Here is an 11,766-nt window from a genome sequence, read left to right as displayed (position 1 = left end):
TAGGTACTACCTCATCTACTTCCCATCCCACAATTTAATTAGATCCTAATCATGCAGTGTGTGAGGATTGATCTAATGCAATAAAACTGGGTTGTAGAAAAGGTATGATCAAAGTGTTACTTGCCTTGTTGATGATCCGTGAAACCTAGAGATTCAACGTAACAGGCGGCGCACTCCGGGTATTCTATCACAGACAAATAACAAGCATACAATAAGTACTCATCTAATGCACAGGTAAACTCAAGTAGAAGATCTAACCAGAAAGTTCAACTTAAGAACCCTGGTTTGCAAAAAGAATCAAATCGAACGAAGCAAAAGAAATCAAACGGCGAAAGAAAACAACTTCGTTCTAGTAATCTGGATCTAGGGCAAATTTTACAGTAGCAAAAACTTGTTTAAGTTGATTATTCGGAAAGAGGGTTTCGAGACGAAACTCCAGGCGCTTGAATCGCCTGATTCCGATAAACGAGCGAAAAGTTATACTAAAACGAAAATCGGATCAGAAATCGCGATCAGAAAATAACCGCGGAAAGTCCGACGAAAAAGAAAAACGACAAATAGAATTTTTTTTTCTAAAAAAACTGCACGGAAAACGAGGCGGCGGCGAACCTCGAAAGGCGCGCGCTCCGGCAGCGGCGGCTAGGGCGGCTACTAGCTAGGGTTTCGGCAGCGGGGTGGGCTGGCTCTCTCGGCCCGGGGCGGCGGCTTATAAAGCCCCCCGGCCGGCGGTTTCCTGGCCGTGTACGCCCCGGAGTCGGTTCCCGTTTTTTTATATAATTCCGCTCGGAAGAAAAATAAAAAGGAATACTAAACAGACTCCAAAAATCACGAAATAAATTTTGCCGGGTTTCTAAAATCAAGCCTGATAAAGTGAACATTTATCTGGGCCCAAACTATAACTTTGAAAAACGTGCATTTTTCCTAAATTCAAATAAAATACCGAAAAACTCCGAAATAAAACTTATTTGATTTTTTTATTAAATCCTCAATATCTCTATATTTTGGGAAAGTCATTTTATTCCCTCTCTCATTTTTTTGTAATAGAAATAATTGATGATAAAATAAATAAAATCAAATGATCCTGTTTACATAATTTGAGAAAACTCAAATATGTAAATAACGAAATCCCCAACTCTCTCCGTGGGTCCTTGAGTTGCTTAGGATTTTCTAGGATCAAAACCAAAAGCAAAATAAAATATGATATGCATGATGACCTAATGTATAACATTCCAAATTGAAAATTTGGGATGTTACAAACCTACCCCTCTTAAGATGAATCTCGCCCTCGAGATTCGGGTTGGCTAGAAAATAGGTGAGGGTGGTCTTTGAGCAAATCTTCCTCTCGCTCCCAGGTGGCTTCATCCTTCGTGTGGTGGCTCCACTGAACTTTGCAAAACTTGATAACCTTGCTGCGAGTAACTCGGCTGGCAAACTCGAGGATCTTGACTGGTTTCTCCTCATAGGTCAAATTGTTATCCAACTGAATTGCTTCTAATGGCACTGTGTCTCTCAAGGGTATGTCAGCCATCTCCGCGTGACACTTCTTCAACTGAGAAACGTGGAACACATCATGCACTCCTGCCAATCCTTCTGGCAATTCCAACTTGTAGGCCACTTCTCCCATACGCTCCAAAACTCGATATGGTCCTACAAATCATGGCGCTATCTTCCCCTTAATTCCAAAGCGCTTAATCCCTCGAAGTGGGGATACTCGAAGATAAGCTCTATCTCTAACTTCGTAAACTGTCTCCTTGCGTTTAGAATCTGCGTAGTTCTTCTGCCTGGACTGGGCTACCTTGAGCCTATCGCGAATCAACTTTACCTTCTGTTCAGACTCCTTAATCAGATCTGGTCCAAAAAACTGGCGGTCTCCAACTTTGTCCCATGACAACGGTGTCCTGCACCTCCTTCCATACAAAGCTTCGAAAGGTGCCATCTTCAAACTGGTCTGATAGCTATTATTGTAAGAAAACTCTACATATGGCAAACTATCGTCCCAACTAGATCCATAATCTAGCGCACAAGCTCTCAACATATCCTCCAAAATCTGATTGACTCTCTCAGTATGTCCATCTGTCTGCAGATGAAAAGCTGTACTAAATTCTAGCCTAGTACCTAAAGTCTCATGCAACTGCTTCCAGAACTTTGAGGTAAACTGGGTTCCTCTATCTGATATGATGCTCCTCGGAACTCCATGCAAACATACGATCCTGGTCATGTATATCTTTGCCAACTTAGCACTGGAGTAAGTGGTCTTTACTAGGATGAAATGAGCTACCTTCGTCAATCGATCGACTACAACCCAAATTGAGTCATAGCCTGAACGAGTCCTTGGTAATCCCGTGATAAAATCCATGCCTAGCTTATCCCACTTCTATTCGGGTATCGGCAATGGTTGCAACAATCCCACTGGCTTCTGATGCTTTGCCTTTACTCTTTGACATACGTCACAAACTGCTAAATACTCCGCAATATCCTTTTTCATTCTGGTCCACCAGAAAATATCCTTCAAATCCAAATACATCTTGGTATTTCCTGGGTGAATCGAATACGGTGAATCATGTGCCTCTTGCAGAATCAACTTTCTGATCTCCGGGTCATTGGGCACATAAACACGGTCTTCAAACCATAGGGTGTCATGCTCATCCTCACGAAATCCTTTAGCTTTTCCTTTGCTCAATTTTTCCTTTATAGCGGCAATCTCTTTGTCAGTTTTCTGAGCTTCTCTGATTCTATCCATCAAAGTTGACTGAATTTCCAATGCTGCTACATAGCCTCTCGGAACTATCTCCAACCATAGCTCACGAAGATTTTCTGCTAACTCCTTGGGTATTTCTCCCGTCATTAACGTATTGACATGGCTCTTGCGGCTTAATGCGTCAGCTACTACATTAGCTTTTCTGGGATGATAATGCAATTTCATATCATAATCCTTGATAAGCTCCAACCATCTCCTTTGTCTGAGGTTCAACTCCTTCTGTGTGAAAATGTACTTCAAACTCTTATGATCCGTGTACACCTCACAATGATTTCCAATGAGGAAATGTCTCCATGTCTTCAATGCATGCACTACGGCTGCTAACTCCAAATCATGCGTAGCATAAGCCAATTCGTGAGGCTTCAGTTGTCGTGAAGCATACGAAACAACTCTCCCTTCCTGCATAAGCACTGCTCCAAGTCCTCGACGTGAAGCGTCGCAATACACCTCATAATCCTTGGTCTGATCTGGCAAAATCAACACTGGTGAGGTAACCAAACGGTTCTTCAACTCCTGGAAACTTGCCTCACACTCCTCGGTCCATTTGAACTTGGTATCCTTCTTCAGCAACTCCGTCATAGGCTTCGCAATCATTGAGAAATTCTCAATAAACCTCCGGTAGTATCCTGCGATTCCAAGAAAACTCCGGATCTCTCCAACTGTTGTTGGTGCTTCCCACTTGGTCACGGTTTCAACTTTAGCGGGATCTACTGCTATACCTTCTCCAGATATAACATGTCCGAGGAATCCTACTTCCTTCAACCAAAATTCACATTTGCTGAACTTGGCGTATAATTGGTGTTCTCTGAGCTTTCCAAGTACCAAACGCAAATGCTCCTTATGCTCCTCTTCATTCTTCGAATATACCAGGATATCATCAATGAACACTACGACAAACTTATCCAAAAACTCCATAAACACTTTGTTCATCATGTTCATAAAATAGGCAGGCGCGTTAGTCAGTCCAAATGACATAACAGTATACTCATACAGCCCATACCTGGTAGTAAAAGTTGTCTTCGAGATATCCTGTTCTCGAATCTTCAACTGGTGGTATCCTGATCGCAAATCGATCTTGGAAAACACTTTAGCTCCTTGCAATCGATCAAACAGATCGTTGATCATTGGTAGTGGGTACTTGTTCTTGATCGTTACTTCGTTCAATCCTCGATAGTCAACAACTATCCTTAACGATCCATCCTTCTTCTCCACTAGAAGTACTGGTGATCCCCAAGGCGAAGAACTTGGGTGAATATATCCCTTATCCAGTAACTCCTTAATCTGCTTCTTAATTTCCACCAAATCTTTTGCTGGCATCCTATATGGTCTCTTCGATATTGGCCCAGTGCCTGGCAAAAGCTCAATCAAAAACTCAATGTCTCTATCCGGTGGCATGCCTGGCAACTCTTTGGGAAATACATCAGGAAAATCCTTTACCACTGGTACTTCCTCCTGCACAACTCCTGTTAGGCAATTTACTTGTGTCCTCTTTGGTACATGCCGGAATACATACTTGATCCTACTCCCTTCTGGTGTGGTAAGCAAAATTGACTTACTAGCACTCTCAATATTCCCTTCATACTTTGATAACCAATCCATGCCTAATATCACATCCAATCCTTGAGATTCCAATACTATTAGGTCTGAGGGAAAAACATAGTTACCAATCCGTAATGGTAACCGATCACACCATAGTCTAGCCACATATTCTGCTCCTGGCGAGGTTACTAACATGGGTGACCTAAGGGCTTGGGTTGGTAGGTTATACTTATCCACAAATCCCCTTGATATGTATGAATGCGATGCACCAGTATCAAAAAGAACGAGTGCAGTAAATGACTTAACCAAAAACTTACCTATTACTGCAACGGGCTGAGCTTCAACCTCCTCCACGATAACGTGGTTCACCTGTCCCCTGTTGAGAGGGTTCGGCTTCTTTCCGGAACTTCCATTGTCGTTTTGTCCTTCAGGACATTCACTTGCATAATGTCTTGGTTTCGAACATTTATAACAAGTGACGTGGCTCAAGTCCTTCTTGGCTGGGGTTGATGGGGTGTTGCGGTTCTGTCCATTACTTCCTCCATTCCCATTACCACTCTTGGTGCCATTGTGATTGTGCGAGCTACCTACTCCATGGGTATGCTAAAAATGTCCTCCTAGCCTAGGGGTAAAATGAGGTTTCTGCTGAGCTCCTGAATTATACTTTCCTTGTCCATACTTCCTCTTGCGGTTCTCAATCTGCTGCTGCTTCCCTTCAATCATAAGAGCACGATCTACCAACTCCTGGTAGTTGTTGAAGGTGGCTACCATCAACTGCATACTCAACTCATCATTCAGTCCTTCCAGGAATTTCTCCTGCTTAGCTGCATCTGTAGCAACGTCATCTGGGGCATAACGTGCTAGCTTACTAAACTCCTCCACATACTGGCCAACTGTCCGTCCTCCTTGGCGCAAGTTACGAAACTCACGCTTTTTCATGGCCATTGCTCCTGCTGAAACATGGGCAGTACGAAAAGCCTGCTGAAACTGGTCCCATGTGACAGTGTCGACTGGGAAGGTGGCTGTGAAATTTTCCCACCAAGATGCTGCGGGTCCTTGTAACTGATGTGCAGCAAACTTAACCTTCTCCACATCTGTGCATCCTGCTGTGGTCAACTCCCTAGCTATCTTGCGGAGCCAATCATCTGCTACTATCGGCACGGTGCTACTGGAAAACACCGGTGGATTTAGCCTAAGAAAACGGGCTAAGTGGTCAACAGGTGGTGGTGGTGGATTGTTGTTGTTGTTCCCTTGGTTCTGATTCTGAACTAGCAACTGCATCAAGGTGTTCTGCTGCTGGATCAACTGGGTGAGCTCCAGCGGAAAGGCAAATCCGGGGTCACGTCTCGGAGGCATCTGAGGGTTTAGAAAAGATGAGATATAAGAATAGAGGGGGTCTAAAGATAAAACACTACCCATATGCACATGAGGCAAAAACACACAATTCACTTCAATCAATCAAACAAAGGCATACAATCGATCTAACTATCGCAAAAGTGCTCGGACTACTATATTTACATGGTGGACTACTACTACTGATGAGGTGGTCTACTAGAAATATTCTACGGTTGTAGACTCCATGATATCAGCTCCTGCTTCATCCACAAAGTCATCATTGCTACTATCTTGCTCCGAGTCGGTGCCGTCAATGGTGATGTAGTCCTCCGGGCTAATCTCCTTGGGTTCTTCGTCTTCATCTATTGGTGTCAGGCCTCCCATAAATATTCCAATCTTCTTGATCAGATCGTCATTCTTCTCCACCAATACTTCAATTTCTTCTTCATAATCTTCGCGTGTAGCCTTGAGTTCTTCCTCCAGTTCCTTGATTCTAGTCTTAGCCTTCTTCAGATCTATCATGTCGGCGCACATCTGATTCTCCTGTCGTCGAATGTGCTGATTTAACTCCTGAATAAAAGCTGCAATTGATCTATCCTTCCTGGTGCTGATCATCTCCCAGTGTTCATCACGGCGCCCACAAATCTGGTAGATAGTATCCTTGAGATCCTTGCGGTAGACTTCTCCAATGCGTCCCATGGCGATGTGAGCTGCCATACTCTTTCCTAGACTCCAAGTTGGTGCATCAAAAGAGAACTCTATGGGCTCAGTGACTGGCATGAACGTCCTTCCTGGAACTTGAATTTGTATCATCCAGCGCTCTTCTTCAGGTAAAGTGGCGGTGTAGGTTCCCGTGAAGCTTGGTATTCCTATGTTCAGGTATCTAGTGACTTCCTTCAAGTGGCGTCCAAAGGGTGTATCTTCATCCGGTTGGGTGAACTTGTTCCTTGCATCCACCATCCTAAAGAGTAGAAAAGATGAGAAGTCAGAAGAGAAGAGAGTGAGTATTTTATTTTCTTGTTACGATGATTTTCCACTTCACTCTAAAAATCTTTCAACTTTTCAAAAGTTTCAGACATATGTTTCATTAAGTAGATATACCCATATCTGCTCAAATCATCTGTGAAGGTCAGAAAATAACGATACCCGCCGCGAGCCTTAACTCTGTAGCGACCAGACCTCAAACAGTCTGATCTCTGTGCTCCGGTGTCATCCCTGGATCAGTAATGCTGACACCACACACTACTCGGAGGATTTATAACAGAGTAGCAACCACACACTTATTACATCGAGTGTCTCAAAAGAGAACTTATTGCAATAAATATGGCTTAAGGCCATCTAGTGACGATAACAGCGGAAGGCTTGGAAGATAAGTGAGTCCATCAACTCCAACGGCATCACTGAGTATAGAACCACGACCTAAAAACTCCTTAATCGTCGTCTGAAAAGTCTGCAACATTAACGTTGCAGCCCGAAAACGGGTCAGCACATGGAATATGCTGGCAAGGTAACACATAGAGAATAATGGAATGCAACAGCTATACTATGTGCTAGGCTCATCAAGTTTAACCCGAGTATTCTACATGTGCAAAACTGGCTTGCACCCGTTGTATGTGAACGTAGAGCTTATCACACCCGATCATCACATGGTGTCTTGGAACGACGAACTGTAGCAACGGTGCATACTCAGGGAGATCACTTATACCTTGAAATTTAGTGAGGGGTCATCTTATAATGCTACCGCCGTACTAAGCAAAATAAGATGCATAAAAGATAAACATCACATGCAATCAAAATATGTGACATGATATGGCCATCATCATCTTGTGCCTTTGATCTCCATCTTCAAAGCACAATCATGATCTCCATCGTCACTGGCTTGACACCTTGATCTCCATCATAGCGTTGTTGTCGTCTCGCCAACTATTGCTTCTATGACTATCGCTACCGCTTACTGATAAAGTAAAGCAATTACATGGCGATTTAATTTCATACAATAAAGCGACAACCATAAGGCTCCTGCCAGTTGCCGATAACTTTTACAAAACATTATCAGCTCATACAACAATTTATATCTCATCACGTCTTGACCATATCACATCACAACATGCCCTGCAAAAACAAGTTAGGCATCCTCTACTTTGTTGTTGCAAGTTTTACGTGGCTGCTGCTACCTCTTGAGCACTGCGTTGGTTTTCCCTTGAATAGGAAAGGGTGATGCAGTAAAGTAGCGTAAGTATTTCCCTCGGTTTTTGAGAACCAAGGTGTCAATCCAGTAGGAGATCACGCTCAAGTCCCACGCACCTACACAAACAAATAGGAACCTCACAACCAACGCGATAAAGGGGTTGTCAATCCCTTCACGGTCACTTACGAGAGTGAGATCTGATAGATATGATAAGATAATATTTTTGTAATTTTTATGATAAAGATAAATAAAGATGCAAAGTAAAATAAACAGCAATAACTAAGTCTTGGAAGATTAATATGATAGAAGATAGACCTGCGGGCCATAGGTTTCACTAGTGGCTTCTCTCAAGAGCATAAGTATTACGGTGGGTAAACGAATTACTATCGAGCAATTGATAGAATTGAGCATAGTTATGAGAATATCTAGGTATGATCATATATATAGGAATCACATCCGAGACAAGTAGACCGAAATGATTCTACATCTACTACTATTACTCCAGACATCGACCGCTATCCAGCATGCATCTAGAGTATTAAGTTCATAAGAACAGAGTAATGCTTTAAGTAAGATGACATGATGTAGAGGGATAAACTCATGCAATATGATATAAACCCCATATTTTTATCCTCGATGGCAACAATACAATACGTGTCAGTTCCCTTTCTATCACTGGGATCGAGCACCGCAAGATTGAACCCAAAGCTAAGCACTTCTCCCATTGCAAGAAAGATTAATCTAGCAGGCCAAACCAAACTGATAATTAGAAGAGACTTGCAAAGATAAACCAATCATACATAAAAGAATTCAGAGGAGAATCAAATAATGTTTCTTAGATAATCTTGATCATAAACCCACAATTCATCGGATCTCGACAAACACACCGCAAAAGAAGATTACATCGAATAGATCTCCAAAAAGATCGAGGAGAACTTTGTATTGAGATCCAAAAAGAGAGAAGAAGCCATCTAGCTAATAACATGGACTCAAAGGTCTGAAGTAAACTACTCACACATCACCAGAGAGGCCATGGAGTTGATGTAGAGGCCCTCCGTGATCGATGCCCCCTCTAGCGGAGCTCCGGAAAAGGCCCCAAGATGGGATCTCTCGGGTACAGAAGGTTGCAGTGGTGGAATTAGCTTTTCGTGGTGCTCCTGGATGTTTGGGGGTACGTGGATATATATATATATATAGGAGGAAGAAGTACGTCGGTGGAGCAACAGAGGGCCCACAAGGGTGGAGGGTGCGCACAGGGGGTAGGCGCGCCGCCTGCCTCGTGGCTTCCTCCGTTGTTTCTTGACGCCCATTCCAAGTCTACTGGATCACGTTCGTTGAGAAAATCACGTTCCTAAAGGTTTCATTCCGTTTGGAATCCGTTTGATATTCCTTTTCATCGAAACCCTAAAATAGGCAAAAAACAGCAATTTGGGCTGGGCCTCCGATTAGCAGGTTAGTCCCAAAAATGATATAAAAGTGTAAAATAAAGCCCATTGACATCCAAAATAGATAATATAATAGCATGGAGCAATCAAAAATTATAGATACGTTGGAGACGTATCAAGCATCCCCAAGGTTAATTCCTGCTCATGCTTGAGTAGGTAAATGATAAAAGAAGAATTGTTGATGTGGAATGCTTTCTGACATATTTCTCAATGTAATTTTTTTTATTGTGGCATGAATGTTCAGATCCATAAGATTCAGGACAAAAGTTTAATATTGACATAAAAATAATAATACTTCAAGCATACTAACTAAGCAATTATGTCTTCTCAAAATAACATGGCCAAAGATAGTTATCCCTACAAAATCATATAGTGTGGCTATGCTCTATCTTCACCACACAAAATATTTAAATCATGCACAACCCCGATGACAAGCCAAGCACTTGTTTCATACTTCTGATGTTCTCAAACCTTTTCAATCTTCACGCAATATATGAGTGTGAGCCATGGATATAGCACTATATGGTGGAATAGAATGGTGGTTGTGGAGAAGACAAAAAGGAGAAGATAGTCTCACATCAATAGGCGTATCAACGGGCTATGGAGATGCCCATTAATAGATATCAATGTGAGTGAGTAGGGATTGCCATGCAACGGATGCACTAGAGCTATGAGTATATGAAATCTCAACAAAAGAAACTAAGTGGGTGTGCATCCAACTTTCTTGCTCATGAAGACCTAGGTCAATTTGAGTAAGCCCATCATTGGAATATACAAGCCAAGTTCTATAATGAAAAATTCCCACTAGTATATGAAAGTGATATCATAGGAGACTCTCTATCATGAAGATCATGGTGCTACTTTGAAGCACAAGTGTGGAAAAACGATAGTAACATTGTCCCTTCTCTCTTTTTCTCTCATTTTATTTTATTTTTTTCTTTGGGCCTTCTTTCTTTTTTTTTCTTTTTTTGGCCTCTTTTCTCTTTTTTTTTTCCGGAGTCTCATCCCGACTTGTGGGGGCATCATAGTCTCCATCATCCTATCCTCAATGTGACAATGCTCTAATAATGATGATCATCACACTTTATTTACTTACAACTCAAAAATTACAACTCGATACTTAGAACAAGATATGACTCTGTGTGAATGCCTCCGGCGGTGTACCGGGATGTGCAATGATGCATGAGTGACATGTATGAAAATTATGAACGGTGGCTTTGCCACAAATACGATGTCAACTACATGATCATGCAAGCAAATATGGCAATGATGAAGCGTGTCATAATAACGGAACGATGGAAAGTTGCATGGCAATATATCTCGGAATGGATATGGAAATGCCATAATAGGTAGGTATGGTGGCTATTTTGAGGAAGGTATATGGTGGGTTTATGGTACTGACGAAAGTTGCGCGATACTAGAGAGGCTAGCAATGGTGGAAGGGTGAGTGTGCGTATAATCCATGGACTCAACATTAGTCATAAAGAACTCACATACTTATTGCAAAAATCTATTAGTTATCGAAACAAAGTATTACGCACATGCTCCTAGGGGGATAGATTTGTATGAAAAGACAATCGCTCGTCCCCGACCGCCACTCATAAAGAAGACAATCAATAAATAAATCATGCTCCGACTTCATCACATAACGGTTCACCATACGTGCATGCTACGGGAATCAAAAACTTTAACACAAGTATTTCTCAAATTCACAACTACTCAACTAGCATGACTCTAATATCACCATCTCCATATCTCAGAACAATTATCAAGTATCAAACTTCTCATAGTATTCAATGCACTTGTATGAAAGATTTTATTATTTCCATGTTGTTCTAAAGGACTCTCAAAATAATATAAGTGAAGCATGAGAGATCAATTATTTCTATAAAATAAAACCGCCACCGTGCTCTAAAAGATATAAGTGAAGCACTATAGCAAAAACTATATAGCTCAAAAGATATAAGTGAAGCACATAGAGTATTCTAATAAATTCCCAATCATGTGAGTCTCTCTCAAAAGGTGTGTACAGCCAGGATGATTGTGGTAAACTTAAAATCAAAGACTCAAATCATACAAGATGCTCCAAGCAAAACACATATCATGTGGTGAATAAAAATATAGCTCCAAGTAAAGTTACCGATAGACGAAGATGAAAGAGGGGATGCCTTCCGGGGCATCCCCAAGCTTAGGCTTTTTGGTTTCCTTGAATTTTACCTTGGGGTGCCATGGGCATCCCCAATCTTAGGATCTTGCCACTCCTTGTTCCATAATCTATCAAATCTTTACCCAAAACTTGAAAACTTCACAACACAAAACTTAAATAGAAAATCTCGTGAGCTCCGTCAGCGAAAGAAAATAGAACATCACTTCTAGGTACTGTAATGAACTCATTCTTGATTTATATTGGTGTTAAACCTAATTTATTCCAACTTCTCTATGGTTTATAAACTATTTTACCATCCATAGATTCATCAAAATAAGCAAACAACACATGAAAA

This window comes from Triticum urartu, chromosome 1 (assembly GCF_003073215.2).
Source record: "Triticum urartu cultivar G1812 chromosome 1, Tu2.1, whole genome shotgun sequence".
In the NCBI taxonomy this organism is placed as follows: Eukaryota; Viridiplantae; Streptophyta; class Magnoliopsida; order Poales; family Poaceae; genus Triticum; species Triticum urartu.
This window is presented reverse-complemented; position numbering follows the sequence as displayed.